Source organism: Xyrauchen texanus, chromosome 4 (genome assembly GCF_025860055.1).
Source record: "Xyrauchen texanus isolate HMW12.3.18 chromosome 4, RBS_HiC_50CHRs, whole genome shotgun sequence".
Lineage (NCBI taxonomy): Eukaryota > Metazoa > Chordata > Actinopteri > Cypriniformes > Catostomidae > Xyrauchen > Xyrauchen texanus.
The window spans coordinates 5,339,459-5,360,669 of NC_068279.1; the positions used below are offsets into that span (position 1 = coordinate 5,339,459).

A 21,211-nucleotide genomic window follows, 5' to 3' on the forward strand; every position below is an offset into this window, starting at 1 on the left:
CTTGCACCCTGTCTACACCGTGCGTGTGCATTGACACGATGCGCCGCTATGGCTTGAGGCTGTCTACACTGGACGCGTCGACATGAACGTTCTTTGTGTAGGAACGCTAGTGCATGCAGCGCAAAATGTAACGCAACATCCGTTTATTGTCTGCAAAAAGGACGCACCGCAACAGACACGTCCTATGTAAACAGCATAATTGATTATAAGGGGGTTCTATTGTTTTTGACGCGATGTGATGCGATGCACCGATTGTGTCCAGTGTAATGAAAAGATGTGGCATCAAATGGAAATAGCATGATATTTTGATATATACCATGGTACTGAATGATTATGTACTATAACATTTAAAACCAGAGCCCTTCCATGATTACAATAGTAACACCATTGTGGTCATGTCCAAAATATAGTTCAGGCATGCAACTCTGAATGGTGCAAGCTAAAAGGTTCTTTGAACTTGTTGTCTGTTAGCCAATCAGCTCGCTCACATGCAATATGTCAAGCAAATCTGCTCACATGTTATCGGATAGCCAGTCAACTTACGTACTCTCCTTTGCCTAACATTTAATTTTGATTAGTTTGCAAGTCAGTTTCATTGCAGCACACTGAGAGTTTTCTCTGAAACCCTCCTCCTCCCCAGATTCACAGGTCTAGATCTGCTACATGGGGATTGCATTTTATAAATTGTGCAGAAGTATGTCTTGCATGCTCGATCCAGCATGACTTGTGTTTTTCTAATTGTACAGCAGCACGTCCACATGCTTAACTCAGAACGTCTGTGTATTTTCTAGCAGTAGCAAGTCTTCATACTTGCTCTGCAGCAGCAGCGTAGCAGATCTAGTCTGCCAAGACTAATGTCCTATCAATATGTCACACCCACATTACCATACTAAATCTTTCAGAGAGTTGTCATGATTGAACTATATTCATATACCAAGCCTTTACTCCAAAAGACTATAATAGTGCTACCATGGTACTTTTTTGTTAGTGGGTGTTTTTGCAGTCCGACAAGTGTAGGATCAGGCCTACACTTAATGTTCACCCAAATAGTTCACCTAAAATGAAAATTCCCTCATCATTTACTCACACTTATGCCATCCCAGATGTGTGACTTTCTTTCAATTGCTGAACTCAAATAAAGATTTTTAGAAGAATATCTCAGCTCTTTTGTTATATACAATGCAAGTGAATGGGTGCCATAATTTTGAAGCAAAAAAATAACGAGTCAACATAAATGTAGAAGTGATAAGGTGTAGGTGAGAAACAGATCACTTTCACAATCTTCTTCTTGTGTTTTGGTGACTCACATTGTTCATGCTTATCGCCCCCTACTAGGCAGGGAGAAGAATTTCAAGTTTCTCACCCACACCTATCATATCACTTCTGCAGATATGGATTAAAACACTGGAGTCGTATGGATTAAGATTACTTTTATGACGCCTTTATGTGCTTTTTGGAGCGTCAATATTTTGGCACCCATGCATTGTATGGACCTACAGAGCTAAAATATTCTTCTAAAAATAATAATTTGTGTTCTGCAGAAGAAAGTAAGGCACACATATCGGGGATGGCATGAGGGTGAGTAAATGATGACATCATTTTCATTTTTGGGTAAACAATCCCTTTAAATATATTAAAGAATGCTGATTTAAAGTGTAAAACTAGTATAAAATAATGTTTGTGTATCCTACGTATTTTTTCACGGTTTTCTGGACATCCCACATTTCGGATGGCATTAAGCCCTACATGCACACATTAAAACATCATCTATTAGTTTGTAACCCACTCTGTAGTCTGCCATCAAAGTCAGCTTTTTACATTTAATATCAGCTTTTGTTGCTAATATGGAAGGAGCAAGTAGGAATAATGTTAATGTGCATAAGAGAAAAGGGTGTGAAGCACCGAAACATCTACATCATTTCACACACACTGAAGGACCCATGTTACAGCAAATTTGATATTTAATATGGAAAATAAGAAAAAAGAAAACAAGTCTTCCTTGGTCCCCAATATATTACTATACATAAAGTATCTACTCTGTTTATGCAATGGACATGATGGACACATGAAGAGTTGATTGAATGAAAGACCATTAATGCGTGCTATTTGATAGAAGTAATTTCACTTAAAAAAAGACGCACATACAATCACACTCAAAGTATTATTCACTCATGCACACACACACACATGTTGTGTTTCCATGTTTTATGGGGACTTTCCATAGACATAATGGTTTTTATACTGTACAAACTTTATATTCTATCCCCTAAACCTAACCCTACCCCTAAACCTAACCCTCACAGAAAACTTTCTGCATTTTTACATTTTCAAAAAACATAATTTAGTATGATTTATAAGCTGTTTTCCTCATGGGGACCGACAAAATGTCCCCACAAGGTCAAAAATTTCGGGTTTTACTATCCTTATGGGGACATTTGGTCCCCACAAAGTGATAAATACACGCTCACACACACACACACACTCTCTCTCTCTCTCTATAGTACTGTATATGTTCTGAAAAGCAAACTGTGATAAGTGACAACAGAAACTGTCTCAGGCTCACTTCAGCAAAGGCTTCTGGGAAAATACGTTTTTTTTTGGTGGTTTTCATTCACCAACATTCAATCTAAATCCCAGCGCTATTGGAGGACTTTCAAACATCCTGCATAGCCGAAACCTCTCAGCAGCCAAACAAAAAAACTTCTGTACATTTTAAGACAATTTCTGAAATACAGTAAACACAAAGTATGGAAAAGGAATGCTTTAGAAACTAATAGAAACTTATGAAAAAAGAAGGAAATAACAGGTATTGGTTACCAGTTGGTAAGGTCATAGTCCACCAAATCTTTTTTTTTGGTGTAAGTCTCGTATACTTTCACAAGACAGTAAACCGTTTTTTAAAACATTAAAGTGGATTAAAAAGATAGTCAAAATGTGTTTTAAATAAATGTAACCTTGAATAAACCCCCCTCCCCACATAATGTGCCTTCTACAGAGATCAAGATAAAATGTATCTATTTTCAATTTAATTGGGCCAGTATTTCATCCTCAGACAGACTTAATTCACCGAGATTCAACAACAATGCAATCGTACAACCATATGCCAACATTGAGGGGTTGTAGAGTTTCCTATGCAATTGAGTTGAGTTTGTCTGGCTGTTGGGTCAAAGTATTGCCAATTTTGCTGAATAATGAAGACAGCATTAAATGCATTCGCAACCCATTTTATTTCCAAAATGCGACATATTTTGAGAAAAAATAACACATTTGACTTATCCCACTTGTTATGCTTCTTTTTCAAAACCAATTGTTTTTTGCTAATATTATGGTAATATTTATCACATTAATTTACAACATTAAATTACTGCATTTACTACTGGCAGAAAAAGAAAGAAAGATGTATTGCCTACAACAGTAGCTTAAAACAATGCCAAAATATCTACTTGACTATTCATTAACATTAACCAATAGACAGCCGAAAAGAAAAGTTATTTTAGAAGCAGAGCAAGTTCTTTTTGTTTCGATGAAAAATCCAGACAAACCTTTTCTTTGGAATGATAAATCGTGCATATTAAGACCAACAAAAATTTATCAAGAAAGTAAAGACGGTTGGATTTTGATTTCATGTTGACTTTAAAGTGGCCTGTTATAAGTTGGTGGAAGGAAACACTGCATTCAATTGCACGTCAGTCCATTGTTGGCTCTATAACCCTCTCCTTTCGCCTCTGAAAGGGTTTTTTAATCTAACTATAACAGTAGTTCTGCTAGGTCCAGGCAGAGCAAGTCTCCAGCCCGGCTATCTCCAAAGAACCTGTAAAATAACATTCATATTCAGAAAGCAAAACATTTAATATCATACTATCCACATATTCAGAATAATCAAGACATATCTCCAGTGTGGGGGTAAATAAGGAACGAAAATAGGACAAATACCGCAAAAAATCACCTTATTAATCAGTAATTCTGTCTTGATTACCAATAAAAAATGTAAAACGTCCTTAAAACAAGATACATTTGAAGTGATATGAAGTTTTCAGAGAAATACTCAATTCAAAGGGAAAACAGGTTTATTCTCTGAACACAAGACACAATAACATATGCCATTTTGCTTCTTAAGTAAATGTATCTTGTTGTAAGGATGTTTAGATATTCAGCAAAGCAAGACGAATACTAATTTTGAATATGATTTTTTTGTTGTTGCATTGAACGAAATAAAACAGAAAATAACAAAGACAGCAGTGCTTCACCATACACAACCACAGTTCTGACAAATACAACATTCCTCCAGTTTGTTCTTTACGCCTAGAATATACAGTAGGCTCAGGAGTCACTGTTCTTCTAGACAAAGAATATAACAACGAAATGACAAAAAGACATTTATAATAAAGGCATAAAGGACAAAGGAAAAAAAAAGTGTCTATGGATTGGAAAGATGTCTTTGAGTTCCAATGGAAATTAATTCATGGATAAATGCCTATGGTAAAATCTCATCATCTTTAGATCTCTCCTCCATTGGATTCCTAACTCTCTGATGACGCTACATTGTGGCTATAATGTTCTGGCTCCACTTCACTGATTGGCTAGAATAGCCGTCAGAATACATCCAGACGTATCATCATGGTAACAATTCTCCTCCAGGTTAAGTAGAGCAGGTGTCAGTCATGAATGGGTACAAAGTTCGCAGGGCCTGATACAAACTGCGAAATGAGGGCCGATCGGTGATGTCACGACTCCAGCAATGCATCATCAGCTCAAACAGAGAGGATGGGCAGAGCGGTGGTGCAGAGAGAAAAATCTAGAAAAGAGTGAGAATATGATCATGATGAAGTAAATGTAGTTAATAAGACTTGCAAATGAGAATTCAGGGTTGCTGCAGGGTATTTAAAATCAAATTTAAGAACTTTTTCAAGACCTGGACAAATACAATTAATACCATATCCCCATACCAAAACAAACCCACACAACCTTATAGATCATGTATCAATTAATACATCATGTATCACAGACAGGCAGGGGCACACATTCAACATGGCTTTGACATTGCTTATCAGTAAAAAAAGATTTGATACATAGTGCAGAACTTTTAAGATTAAAAGCTAAAATACACCGGGGACTCTTATTTTGAAATGTTTGCACTTCACTGCATCCAGCTGCAACTCAAACAGATAATGGAAATAAAATGTGAACTCCTATGATAATATATAACATATTACAATATAAACAATTAAAGGTAAACATTGTCATATTTCATCAACATTAAATCATCATCAACAGAGGATCGATCATTAGTGATTGCATGTCATAAATTGACGATATCGCCCCTGTGGGGAAAATACAGTGCCACGTTTTCACTCTGAAAGATGCAGCGCATGCATTTATTTAATGGAATCATATTCTATTGAAGTTAGATAATCGCATTAGGTAGCCTATCACAATTCCCATCTTTCCGCCCCTAAATTTAAGACCTCTTTAAATGATAATTAAGACTTTTGTTGAATCGTTTAAATATTTAAGACTTTTTATGACCTTAAAGTTTGGAAAACTGAATTTAAGGCATTTTAAGGATCGGCGGGAACCCTGAAATTCTGTCCAATTTATCATTGATTGCCAGGAGAAAAAATAATGGGACTTTTTTAAATGAACTTCTTTAATTCAATTGACTTTAAATCAAGATCTTTAATGCCACTGTACAGATTGTTCAAGTAAATACAACAAAGAGGGGTGCAGATTCTGGGGGGATGGGGAGGTAATCCCCACAAATGTCAAAACCAGCAAGTACAACCCTCCAATATTTCTACCATGATTATTTGAAACATGGAAAATGCTTCACGTTGCAAACCCCCCAATGTTCAAGCCAAATCTACGCCCTAGACAGCAAATAGTTTGACTAGTTTTTGCCATTTGTCCAAGTGGCTTCATTTGTTTTCACTTTTATTCAATGCAATATACAGTCCAGTTTTTATCCAAATTGACTCAACCTTACTTTGTAATGACATGATGTTGAGTAAATTCAAAAACAGTTGAACTTTGGTGTGTGTATGTACCTGTCTCCCTTGGTTTCTGAAGAACTCTCCTGTGTTCTCAATGACCTGTTCATCAGACAGCAGGCTGTAGGGCTGCTCTTTACATAAAGTGAAGATCTCCCAGAGAGTTACTCCAAACGCCCACACATCACTCGCTGTTGTGAACTTCCCCTAAAAGCATTCACATGTAAACACACAATGCATTAATAGATAGAAAGCCATAGCAGACAAATGTCTCAATCCAGTAGTTCATTGAAACAGTACAACTCAAATATTTGTAGTAGCACAAAACAGCATTTAAAAAATATCCTCATAAATGGACGTTCACACTGAAAGCGATTAAATCGCTGAAGGTCACAAAGTCGGGCGCTGTCGGCCATGTTGCCTCAAATCGTCAACTCTCATTGAAAATGAAATACCCTGCATAATGTTGCAAATTGGGCAGTGGTGGCTCAGTGGGTGAGGCTCAGGGTTACTGACCAGAAGGTCATGGGTTCAAGCCCTAGCACCACCAAGATGCCACTGTTGGGCCCTTGAGCAAGGCCCTTAACCCTATCTGCTCCAGAGGCGCCGTATCATGGCTGACCCTGAACTCTGACCCCATCTTAGCTGGGATATGTGAAAACTAATACATTTCACTGTATATATGCAAAAAACTGTGTGTATAATGTGTGACCAAAATAAAGGATTCTATTCTATTCTAAATTAAAATTATAATATCTTGGTTTTACCTGCAGAATAGCACCAGTAACGTTGGAGCGATTCTCAATAGCAACAGCAATTAGCGACAGAGAGTACAGAGACCAACGACACCCATCAACAAACTCGCTGACAGTGTGAACTGAGCTTTAGAATAGAGGTAGACCGATATATCGGTTTAAACGATTAATCGGTGCCAATAGTTGCTTTTTGGAACTATCGTTATCGGCAAAGATTTATGCTGATTATGTAGATTTCTTTTTTATTCCTCTGTGTTCCTCTGTGGCTGGCACTGGAGGATTCTACAATATAACGCGACCTCTAATAAAATAAAACATTCACCGACACCTCGTGGGGATCTAAATCTGTCAACATTGACCATTTTTAACCATATTTTTATCCCCACTTAATGCATATTATATTATATTAGATTTGATAATCAAGTGTTCTAAACTGAAGTGAGGAAATACAAAGAAATCTGCAACTTTATGGAAATGTGCACAGTCAGTGCTAATCTTGTGTCTCCAACTTCATATCTTACATTTACATTTACATTTATGCATTTGGAAGACACTTTTATCCAAAGCGACTTACAGTGCACTTATTACAGGGACAATCCCCCTGGAGCAACCTGGAGTTAAGTGCCTTGCTCAAGGACACAATGGTGGTGGCTGTGGGGTTCGAACCAGTGACCTTCTGATTAACAGTTTACCAGTTATGTGCTTAGACCACTATACCACCACCACTCCCATCTTGTGAATAATAATTAACATTTTTCCTAGTATACAGTATATATAGCTCTGGATAAAAATTTTAGACCACTGCAAAATGATCAGATTCTCTGGATTTACTCTTTATAGGTATGTGTTTGAGTACAATGAACTTTTTTGTTTTATTCTATAAAGTACTACATTTCTCCCAAATTCCAAATAAAATTTTTGTCATTTTGAGCATTTCTTTGCAGAAAATGACAACTGGTCAAAATAAAAAATTATATAATGCAAAGAAAACAAGTTCATATTCATTTATAAACAACACAATACTAATGTTTTAACTTAGAAAGAGTTCAGAAATCAATATGTGGTAGAATAAAACTGATTTCCAATCACAGCTTTCATGCGTCATGGCATACTCTCTACCAGTCTTTCACATTGCTGTTGGGAGACTTTATGCCACTCCTGGTGCAAAAATTCAAGCAGCTCAACTTTAACTGATGGCTTGTGACCATCCATCTTCCTCTTGATCACATTCCAGAGGTTTTCAATGTGGTTCAGGTCTGGAGATTGGGCTGGCCATGACAGGGTCTGGATCCGGTTGTCCTCCATCCACACCTTGATTGACCTGAAAGTTGATGATCTGGGGTGCTTCAGCAAGGCAGGAATTGGGCAGATTCATCTTTGTAAAGGACGCATGAATCAAGCCATGTACAAGTTTATCCTGGAAGAAAACTTGCTTCCTTCTGCTATGAAAATTTTCCCCAACTCTAAGGATTGGATTTTACAGCAGGACAATGCTCCATGGCACACAGCCAGGTCAATCAAGGTGTGGATGGAAGAGCACCGGATCAAGACCCTGTCATGGCCAGCCCAATCTCCATTGAAAACCTCTGGAATATGATCAAGAGGAAGATGGATGGTCACAAGCCATCAAACAAAGCCGAGCTGCTTGAATTTTTGCACAAGGAGTGGCATAAAATCATCCAACAGCAATGTGAAAGACTTGTAGAGAGCATGCCATGACGCATGAAAGCTGTGATTGAAAATCAGGGTTATTCCACCAAATATTGATTTCTGAACTCTTTCCAAGTTAAAATATTAGTATTTTGTGTTTTAAAAATGAATATGAACTTTCTTGCATTATTCAAGATCTGAAAATACGGCATCTTTTTTTGTTATTTTAACTAGTATTTTCTGCAAATAAATGCTCTAAATGACAATATTTTTATTTGGAATTTGGGAGAAATGTTGTCAGTAGTTTATAGAATAAAACAAAACAGTTCATTTTTCTCAAACACATACCTATAAATAGTAAATCCAGAGAAACTGACCATTTTGCTCATCAGTCTCTGAATTTTTTCTAGAGCTGTATATATATATATATATATATATATATATATATATATTTCTTACACATTTTCATTAGTCAGAATAGCTATGAAATAATAGTTGTCCAGACCTTTGGTGGAATGGAAATGTTGAGACCGGACATCTTGGAAATTTCATTGAATACCCCTGCTATATTGCATTGTAACAGAGCTAATTGTTTCTCTGTCATTTCAAAATAAGTGTCCCCAGTGTGTTTGGGGATTTTTCTGTAGTTAAAAGTCCCGAGTAATGCACCAAATCTTATTTTTCTCTGGTTATTATTGGGATTTTGGTTGAACAATAAATAGCATGTGGGATTTTATTCATTTCAGACTCTTGTATCCTCTGTCTGTGCCTGTCACAGTAAGGACAGTCTATGAGTTTTTTCATTCATGTGCACTTTTGTGCATGCACACATAAACAGCCTCTCGTTCTCTCACCAGTAGGATGCTCTCCCAGGCCATCCAGCGTATAGGCAGTACAGCGCGGCCCTGTATACGATAGTAATCACTACTGTACAAGTTTCTGCTCATGCCGAAATCAGAGATCTTTATGGTGAGATGTCGATCCAGGAGACAGTTCCGAGTGGCCAGATCACGATGAACAAAGTTCAGAGAGGCCAAATACTTCATCCCAGAAGAGATCTGCACCGACATGTGCAACAGATCAGCAATGCTGCAACGAAATGGAGTGGGATCAGAGGTAACATGGGGATAAAACAGCAAAATTGCTCTAGATTAAGCCAAGATGTGAAAATTAAAAACTCATGATTTGGCTTTTAAATCCAAATATTGAAATGTTACAATGTTCAGACTCTTATTTGACCATTATTTGTGACTTGACTTCAACTAAAGACTCAAGATGACAAATGACCAATATGATTCTTCTACTGAGTGCAAACTGCAGCAACATATTATGGTGCTTTTTTGTACTTTTTGAATCTTGACAACCACACCAACCATTTATTTTCATTGTATGGATAAGAGCTGCATGAACATTCAGCTAGACATCTCCAAGAAGAACAGTTTTTAAAAACAACAGATTTAAATGACTTATTTACATTTTATTTGTATGACTTGAAGCCTTTGAGGTCTTCAAAATGTAGCTTGATTTAAACGCTTTAAACAATTTAATCCTTTCTGGAGAGCTGAAACTGGAAGGTTAAGGATCCAAGGATCCAAAGGTTAAGAATGTTAAGCTTGACTGACATGTAAAATAACGATCTTGACCCCTGTCTGTAGACTAAAGTCAGAAATCTTCATTGATATTCATAATGATAGGCACACCTGACAGATGGAATGTTGTTGGCATATGTGAGTGTGCTCTCAATTTCTCTCTGGGACAGGAACATGTTGAGGTCTCCGTTCTCCATGTACTCAGTCACCATGCAGAGAGGATCCGTGCTCACACACACACACAGCAGCTGGATGATGTTCGGGTTATTCAGACGAGACATGATCTTAATCTCCTTCAGGAAGTCATTCCTAACAAGAGGGGAATTCAGAAAGGTTAAAGGTCAGTGTCATCATCCATTACAAAATATTGATGGATGAGAATGAATTCTGTTTGACAGTTAAAAACAAGCCAAATGATGACAAATAAATGGATTTACAAATTGACAAATAAACAAACATTTATAAATGATCTACTTTGTTTAAAAATACATTATTACATAATACAAAAATGTCTTTATTTTTAATTGTCTATTTATTTTTTAATTTGTAATCTAATTGAGGTTTACAAAACATAGCTAAATATAACAACAAAATAAAAAAAAATAAAATGCATTTTTTTTTCTTGAGAATTGTGTATTTCCAAGTAAAATTTAATATCTACATTTTCTGAAATCTTAGATTTATACACAACTATATGGAGAATCAGGAGTGCCACTTAAAACGAAGGACTCAATTATCAATTTAATTACTGAAATAAAAATTTGGGCAAATAAATCTCCTTACGAATTAACAAGTAAATAGACATTTAAAATTGTATCTACTTCAATATTAAATATCTAAATATTTTTAGGATATTCAATGAGAAAAATTGTAGGGCGGGACTTGATTTTAAATATTGCAAATTAATTGGATTGTGAAAAGTGGGTGTTCAATATTCGAATGCATCAGTGCAACCATGTGCACAGATGAGTAGTTCACAATATGTGTATTACGAGTTAATAAAGTACATTTTGATTAACATTGAAAATTGCATTCATAACAATGCATTTGGAAAATGTTATTTGCCAAATGAAAATATGCCTTAATTAATTTACTGATTTAGTTAAGAAAAGTTCATTGGGCACTTGATCTTAAGAATGCATCTAATAAACTTAAACTTAATTTTAAGACACCCCTGTAACACAACAACAGCTACCAGTAAGGCATACGTTTAGAGCGAGGTTGTGATTTAGTTCATGTTTCCATTTCCATTTTCTTTCAAACCTGGCATTGCTGGTGGCATCCGCTCTGAGCTGTTTAACTGCTACCAGCACAGACCTGCCATCTGTGCTCAGGTAACGGGGCACCTTCCCCTAGAAACTCAGCCAAACCCTCTGCCTCACACAGGTGTACCTAAACATGGCAAATACATGGTATGAGAGGTAAATATATATATATGAAAACACCTAGGTTCCACTAACAAAAAAACCCTACCAAAATGTACCATAAAAACACCTTGTTTTTTTGGGATAGTGATACCATGGTGTATTTTTGTAGTGGTTTGCAATATACAGTAGATGAATATAGAACTCATTCACTACCAAATCAAAGCACCATGGTATCACTATCTGATTCAAGTACCGTACAATGGTCCCACCACTGTCATTTTCTTTAAGGGTCAACTAAACTAAAGTGGTATTATTTAGGGATGCACCGATACCACTTTTTCTCTTCCGATCCAATTCCAATACCTGGAATCTCAGTATCGGCCGATACCAATTCCGATCCGATACCGGTGTTGTTGTTGGTTTTTTTGACTTTTTTTTTTTTTTTTTAAATCAGTTTAGAAAATCTATACTTCACTGTGTGATACTAATTGGAGGAATTGTTTTATATACAAAGAAACACAAAATTTTAACGACGTATTATTTCAATTTAAATGTATAGCCTATTATAAATAAATTAATATAACCTAGCAGCAAAATGAACAGTAATTTTCTTTGCATCTGGACTTTAAAGGATTCAGATTTATGTTTTTGTTCACTTTGGTTGTAAGATATCAGTCCACTTTTCATTCACACAGTTATTTTTTTGAACCCAGTCCACTTAAATATTTTTGTAATTTGTAAACAAATAATAATGATAATAATATTACATTATTTAATATATTAATTATTATTATTATTATTATTGACTCTTAGAATCTTATAATACAATAGTAATATATTTCAGTCGTGCACCTTTCACTTTAAAAACCCTCAGGCTTTTATTTTGACGGTCGGAGCACTCCAGGAAGTCCTGTATGAGTGTATGTGTCATGTCTACAAGTGTTTTTGTTCATGTTTTGTTTTCATGTCTTTTATTTTGGAATTCTAGTTCCTGTTTCATGTCATGTGATTTCAGGTTTCCCTCCATGTTCATGTGTCTTGTTTTCATTGGTTTAATGTTATTAGTCTTGTTAACTTGTTTATAGTTCTGTCTGTTTATTGGTTTTATTGTTATTGTTAGTGTACTTATGCCCTCATGTTTGCCATTGTCTCTTGTCAAGTATTGTTAATGTACCTTGTTTGCTAAGTCTAGTTTAATCAATGTTCATGTTAATTGTTCATGTTTATGTTTAGTTTCGTTCATGTCTATAGTTAGGATTGTGGACTTCATGTATGTAAATAAACTGCACTTGGGCTCTTCGTCTTCACGTCATCATCTTCGTAACTTCCAGTACTAGCACATCATTACAGTATGGTTCTGTGGGTGAATTTTAAACATGTTTTTGCACCCTTGAAGGGCACTGAGTGAAAAGGGGTGTTCCAAATGAAAGGGAGCAACTCAAGCACTCCATGAAGGGCCCTTCCACAAGGCCATTAGAGAAGGGTACATGCAATGGTCACTTTGAGGAAGTAATTGTACTGTTTATGAACAGGTGACCCTGGGTGACGTGTCCTCGGAATATATTTTAAAGCAAGGTTGTTGGTCAAAACGTATTACATGTTCAAAAACTCGGGCAAGCACTATAGCCCTTTAATAACAGATACTTCTCGTCCTCCGCAGTTTACATCCGTCCTCATACATTAGATAGTCGACAGACATAAGCAGAGCGATACCTCTCCAAAAACAGGGCCCATTCTTTACTGTAGGCTAGTTTAAACTTTGTGGAGCATGGTGTCTGGATACTGACTTCCCTGTCTGGTTTGATTTCGGTCAGGATCCGGACACATATGCTCCATGTTTCTGTCTATTATTGCGCTTATGTCATCTTGGCGGCATGCATTACGTCAATCGTTTATGTCTGTCCCTCGTGACCATGGACATGCTTCGCATTGCGCTGTGCGCCTGGGTCGTGAGCTGTATTCATGTTGTGCTGAGGTTCTGTCACTTCGATCTGAGGTGTCGGGTTTGTGTGTGGCCGAACTCTCGCACAGGTGTCCTGTCTCGTTTTGTCACCTGCTGCATGCATCACATGGTGTTTGACTAGCGATGTACGCTCAGTTTTTGTCTAGTGTGAGAATGCATTGCATTGCTTTGTTGGCGTTGCTGTGCATTCTCTCGTCTTATCTGTCGATTGGCAAGAGCGCATGTTGCCTGTTGTCTTGACGATATGCACTCGTGCTATTCGGGTGTCTGTGTTTTGTGAGAACACGTGGCTTTGTTTTGTTTCTGTATTGCCACATGTCTCTCAGTCTTGTGTCATACCCCGCCACCTTGTTTGCCCATTATTAGTTAATGTCAAACACCTGTCCTGCCCATTAACCTGTTTGATCGCCTCGTGTGTGCTCTCCAGTGCCAGTTCGTCTTGTTTCTTGTCCATGTTTTTTCACACTGCGTTTGGGTCCTGACTCTCTGCAAATCTTGTGACAGGCTGATCCATACGGCCATACATGAGACACAAGTGCCGTGCTCCCTCCAGAGTTCCCACCTCAGTCCTTCGGAGGGAGTAGTGCATAGGGGTGCTCACTTCCGTTTGGAATTCGCCCTATATGTGGGCTAGTTCACAGTAGTATAATTAGCTTCTTATTTAAAATCTGGTGAAATGCTCCTCCGTTGCTTTTCTCAATTGATGTGATAAATGAACAGAACTACTGAGCATCAACATCTGAGATTTTGTTAATTAGTAGCGCTCACATATTGCGCACAGCTCTGAGAGCTGAAAATAGCTGCGAGTGCATCACCAGAATGGCGTGCAATGTATGTGTGTCAACAAAGCATTCACTAACACGCTGCACATGCAGACTATACAGTATATTTACTTATCAAACACAGAATTTTGCAATTCACAAAGCTATCGCGTGTCTTCAAGTGGCTTTGAATAAAATGCAAAAGTCATATGGATTACTTTAATGGTTCTTTTATGCAATATTTGGTGCTTGACAGGAATGACCCTGACTAACACACAATATCGGTTTTGGATTGGGCTTGTCGGAATGATATGCGATCCTTCTAAAAACGTCAGTATCTGAGCCCATACCAATCCAGGTATCGGATCGGTGCATCCCTAGTATTAGTAACATTATTGCATGAAACCCTGGTCTCTTTATTCAGATTACCAATGTTTTTCTTAATAAAGCGAAGCATAATGCTCAATGTGGTCACTAATAATGGGTTTCTGGGAAACACTGTAATTCATTTCAGTAATCAAACATCAGGCATTTCAGTACTATTTGTATAACACAAAGTGTAAACAGAGTACAAACAGATCCTAAGCAACTTAGAATGAAAGACAAACCAAGTGTATCCAGAAATGAGCCAACAAAACAACAACTCCTGCTGTGGTTGAGTGGGTGGCACAGAATTTTCTCTCCCACTGCGTATCATCTATCAGTGGTTGACAAATGGTGAGTCATGACCCAAAAATGGGTCACAGGTCTGTTTTGATAGAGTTGCGGACAGCAGGGAAAAACAAAGCTAAATGCAAATAATAAAATGGAACTAACCATAACCATACATTGCATAGTCAGGATAGCTTTTCAACAGGATTTTCAACTTTTGAAGGAATGTTCTGGGTTCCATACAAGTTATCGAAAGCATTTGTGGCATTTGTGTTGATTACCACACAAAAAAAACTAAAAAAACATCAATTGATTATTATTATAATTTTTTTTATTGAATCCAGTCACAGATTAAATAAACACACGGAATCAAATTATGTGAACTTAAAACCCTTTCCTCCGAACATTACAACCACCAACCCCCCCGACACAAAAACGCATCTCGGTGGTCTGATAATAAATTAATAATGACACATAAATAAACAATAAATCAACAGAAAGTATTTAGAAACAAACAAACAAAAAAAACAATAAGAATGCACACACACATTTAACATTGTCTATCTCCCTCCACTGTCCCCTCCAAAAAATCTAAATAACTGACACATTTTTTATTAAATAAACCCATGTTGCCCAGCCTTCTATATATCATCCCCTGAAATGCTGCCACCATGCCCAACTCTGTGCACCACTCCCGAAACGAGGGTGCTCCAGCTGACATCCATCCCCTAAGGATGACCTGTCTTCCGATCATGACACCAGTCAGGACCCAATTCTTTATGAAACCATCCCCTATATTAATAACCATCCTATTGCCTAGAATATAGAGTCTGGGGCAAAATTTGAAATTTGAGTACCCAATACATCCCAGATACAATTCTGAACCCTCGACCAAAATTCTTGGATCTTAACACACCACCAAAAAACATGGGTTGTGTCCACGTTTTCTGATTGGCATCGCCAGCAGGTGGGTGTGTCTATGATACCAAGTCCATACAATCTAGAGGGGGTCCAATAGAATCAATGTAAAATCTTAAATTGCATCAGACACACCCTTGCATCTCTCGATGTAGACTTTAGTTTTTTTTTTTAATCCTCCAATACCAAGTTTAAATCTTTCTCCCATAATCACATAAGCTCCATTCCCCAAACTCTGAATTAGAAGGGAGTAATACACTGATGCCTCATGACCTTTTCCCAAAGGCAGTTATCACCACTTCCAGAGTATCTGCCGCTTTAGGGGGGTGTACGATACCCCCAGGGCTGAACTGGGAAGAGAAATTGGCCTGCGATTTTACATAGCAACTGGCCCAGAAGTTGAGCGGGTCCTTTTCTGCATATCGCGGCGGCTCATTTTAGCTTATCGCGGGCCATTCGGCCTGTTTCACCTGGTATGCCAGATTACCAGTCCAGCCCTGGCTACCCCCAAAAATAATACAGAGCAGGTGGCACAGCTGTAAATACCTAAAGAACTGAGATCTGGGAATCTTAAAATGTTGAACCATATTTCCAAAAGATCTCAACACTCCACTCTCATATAGGTCACCGAGCATATTAACTTGTATTGAACCCAGAAGTTTCGTTTCAAAGGAAGGAGAAAACACTTCCAATATCTTTTGGTGTTGACGTCAATGGCCATGCATCCAATCAAACTCTGTATTTTTGAGAAAATTCATCAGATTGATAACATTGCTAATACTAATACAACAATTAGCCAAGTGCTTGTTTCATCTGTTGTAATGACTGATGTTACTGTTCCTTTAAGGCCAACACAGAGCTGTGTGTGGAGGGAAATTATATGTTGGAGGGTCTGATGGGTCACCAGTTGATGTACAATCTAAAATTTTAACCACTTGAGAACCACCGATCTAGACTCACCTCCCCAAACTGGCCTTCTCCCAATTTCTCTCTGAACAGCAATCTCTGTCGAGGGAACTCAGCCACAGAAATGTCCTTCCTTGTGAGGGAATCGACAGTGAGAGCAGGAACGGCGTACATGTTGCTGCCAGTGACTCCCTGCAGGCTTATGATCTCAGTTTCAGCATAGTGAGGCACACTGCTCTGAAAACACTGGTGTGGGGTGCACAGAGTCACATCTGGCTCAGCGTAACCTCCACTACAGGCTATAGAGAGAGAAAAAAGGAGAAGATGGAGAATAACCGAACAGGTCAACTTACTGTAAGTAATTCTACTTGAACCAAAACACACAGAGTTGTTTATTTGCACTGCACGTCTTGCAGTTTCAAGGTATTACGCAAATGTGGGGCCAGATTAAACAAACATAAAATTCTTCTTAACCCTTTCAGACCCAGTGGTAAAGATTTTTGCCATTTGGCGCCACAATCACAAAAAAATATATTAGATTAGATGCTGCCAAGTCAAACTAGAAGTGTCATATTCCTTAAAAAGCATAATTCAAAACCAATGCCCATTGTAAATCGACAATGGAAATAATTGTATTATATGTACAACAATTAATTTTTTTGATTGATTATAATTTATGGCTGCATTTAAAGTAGAAATAAAGTATGGTCATATTTTTTTTGTTTGTCCCTGGAACATAATTAAGGTCTGAAAGGGTTGACAGCGATTTTCTTCTTAGGGCCCTATTGTAAGAATGCTACGTCTGAAGCGCAGCGCTATGTGATACATCAAACGCACAAAATCAGCGGGCACGTGAATGAAGTTTTTATATTTTCATGCAAGTATGGGCTAGGTATAGGCGCAAGTGGGTTTGGTGAAATTGTGCGTGCAAAGCGCTAATGGGCTCGAAAACCTCAAAACAGGGTTAGAGTTTCTTCGCTGGTTATTGAACCGTCTGTGTTCTATTATATAGTCCATTCCATGCCAAGCATTTATAACATTCATAAGAAGTTGGTTGTTTAAATGGGCTGCATGCATAATGAATTAGAAGAATAGAAATATTGATTTGCATTCTTTTGCACATTACCTGCATTCTTGTTGAATGTCAGGCATATATCTATGATAGTGACACAATCCTTATAGGACTATCTGGCATGGGGGGGCGTGGTCGTGTGTCGGTCTGCAGGAGGGTCCGTAAACTATCTCTCTCCCCCGCACAATCCTCCACAGTTGGCCTTTATCCCTCTTGGAGGCTTGATTAGCCTGATAAGGGACCGGGTGTGTATGATCACGACCTGGCACTGCCCTCCGCCCTTCCACAGACTAATTGGATGAAGGCACCACTAAATTCTAGAGAATGTAAGTATTAATCATATTGATCTAATGACACAAATCTGGCTGGTATTAACAGTGATTGTCAGAGACATCATTTGATGTTCCACTGTAATTTCAGAGTTTGGACATGATGAATTTATTCCCAATTTCCATAACTGCAAATGCAGGAACTGAGTTTAGGCTTTCGACGAAATTAGACGCGCTTCTAGCCCAGTGACCTATTTCACAGGAAAATAGCAAATTGCGATTTGTGCCACTTCATTAACATACAATACACCCACAGTTTACAAGCATACACCAACAGATAACACAAACACTCCCATATACGGCCACTTGTCCTTTGTGCTTCCGCAAAAAATGTGCTTAGAATTAGCGCTCTCGTTGCACATAGCACTGCACCTAGTGCGGCCACGAAAATTGAGCCCTTACTCTCTGATTTACATAGGTTAAGAAACATTTTAGATTCCAGAAAATACTAAAGGAGGTTCTTATATTTTTTCTTAAACCATCTGTTTACTGCTAGATACCTTTTTTCAAACTTCTTAAAACCAACGAATTTAAGATTACTTAAGATAAAGCCCCATCAAACATGGCCTAGGAAATTGTGCTGGATTATTTGGAAATTTGCATGGTGCAATTGCTCATTTTGCATCTGTACATGCGCAGATAAAGCCTAATCACACTGGATTGGGGATGGTTAGTGAACAAGAGGCAGTATGCAGAAATACCCCAAACCAAAAGTGGTGCAACTGTTTAGTGAATTCACTCCAGAGATAAGTGAGTGTGAGAAACTGTGCAGGACGTGAACATTTAGCTTTACTCTTTACTTTACTCTTACCCTTGTAAAATCCTTCAGTCTGGTAAGAAAGTCAGATGGAGTTCATAGACAGCACTACTGCGAGCAATGGGAAAAGAATGCAAGACTGAAGAAGGAAGAGAGGAAAACCTGTATTGGCAGGCAGCATGCAAACTGTTGAGGAAACAAGTAAGAAGAGCCAACAAAGTTCATATTAAAAGGGTGAAAGAGAGAAGTGAGGGACAGAATATTTCTTAACAAGAAGAAAAAAGAAAGAGGTCAGTTTCAGTATGGTCATGAAGGAAAGAGATATTCAGTATTGCAATGTTCTGGTTCCAAAAGGCAACATAGTAGCTCTGTTCAAAACCTACAGAGCTGCCTAACTTGGCAATATTTTTAACATCACAGTTGTTCTAAACAGTAGGCAGCAAAATGATGCTGATACCTTGTTTCATCCAAAACTACATCAGCATTGCAAGTATACTTCACACATACAAACAGCACACTTCTACACTATTCTACATCATTTTGTAGTGTAAGTAGTGCGAGTAGTATGTTAACACTGAAAATGCAACAAAAAAATGTGTACGACAAATACATGCACTTTTTCACCGTCTAAACGGCAGCTTGTCGTACTTAGCGGAAGGGGCGGAGTTACCTGGCTGAGTTGCTGGCCTGACAAAACAATTGTAAATAACAGAGATTGTTGCAACTAGCGAAACTTGAGTGCAGACAGCACCTTACAGATGCAAGTTGAAAAAACTTGGGTTCGGAATGGTTGAAAGGCTACATGGTGTCCAGTTAGAACATTAAAGTCTCACACCGCGATTATTCCAAAAAAGTAGCATTTATTAATGTTAAGCTGAAGTGTGTGTGGTTCTGGAAATACAGAAAAAATATATATAAAATATAATTATTAAACATAAACATTACTCAAGTGCCAACTAAGAGACTTACTCTTGTTATTGTTTATAAGTTGAATGCTGTACCATCACCCCACGCTTTTGAAGTGAGGTTGGCTAATGTGCTAAAGCTAACGGCAACAGATCACATGCATTTGAAATGTCACTTCCAGCAGCTGTTAAACAGCTACTGCTTTCATGTAGAATAAAATGTTACGTTTTCCATTTGGGTTGATACTACACATTAAAAATGCATCCACTACACGCATAGAGTATTTTGTAAATGCGTAGTGTATAGTGCGTCATTTTGAACACAGCTTAAGTTAGAATGTACTTTGTCTGGATGGTTTCATTTTTAGTAATTCTCTTTATTCTCGATGACTCTCATTAGATTTTCATTTCTGTCATTGTAATGTCATTTATAATAGAAGGAAATGTAACGCATTCAATTTTGCGATTAATAGCTGACTTTTTAAAGCGTAATTTATTTATTTTTTACGCAATTTAAGTCAGTATTTAAATTATTTTCACGTCCTAAAACTTCACTAATGTAAAGTTTTAGCCCCTCCTGTGGCTAAAATTGGCATGTATACATTTTCAGGAGGTGCTCGCTCGACTGGACTGTAAATCCTTGCACAGAAACTGATTGTGTGTGTGTGTGTGTGTGTGTGCATGCTTATTCATTATGCAAGACACGTGAACCGGGCATAATAAATACGGAAGCGGACTTGGATTTCAATTAAGAGGAAATAATAGTTTAGAGATTTTAAACCTTAAATAAAAAATTAAAGCTTGATATGAATTGAATAAAGTCCAGAAGACCCCTGAAAAACGCCAGAAGATTTCTCCCAACTTTTAATTACAGCATGTCTGCTGTTTTTATGGCATGAATATTATATCAAAGATATATACCTTTAAAAAATGTACTCCCATCCGCAAAAAACAGAACATTTTAACATGTACATATTTAAATAATTAAATAAACAACTTTCTCTTTCAGACAAAGTATAAAGTAAATATATTTATGAATATATTCTAATGTGCCATTAATTATAGGAAACTGTGCAATATATTGTTAAATGTTTTTAATCGATTCATAGCCCCAGTTTAACAAATACTATAATGATGTATAAATACGTTACAATTTACATAATTTATATAATAATTTTTTTTCTCCATATTATAATAAAGCGTTTTTTTGTTTTACGATAATGAGGATTTAGGGGGAAAATGTGCTTAATTGTCAAGAAAATAACGTCATCATAAAATGGTCCTTAAACTAAGCTTAAAAAATGTTGGTTTTTGGAGTGAAATATGATCTGGATGTTCTTGAAAGGTTTTGTGAGATTCACCTTGCATGCATTGGTCGAGTGTCTTGTGCTGGTGCTGTTTGTGTCAAGTCATTTTTAATTGTATAGCCCTTTTCACAACACAAATTGTTTCAAAGCTATAGCTTTACAGAAAATAATGCATTAACAGAAAATTAAACTGTAATATCTATAAAGTCTTAGTCATCACTGTGTAGTTTGATTAAATGCGATTGTAAATTGTGGATAAAAATAAATAAGTAAAAACATAAAATGTGTATAAGT

At 37.3% G+C, this 21,211-nt stretch overlaps 1 pseudogene; it reads right to left on the reverse strand.

Moving 5' to 3' along the window:
* Window positions 1–1,949: 1,949 nt before the first annotated feature.
* Window positions 1,950–21,211, reverse strand: part of LOC127643301 (discoidin domain-containing receptor 2-like) — a 52,322-nt pseudogene continuing 33,060 nt past the window's right edge.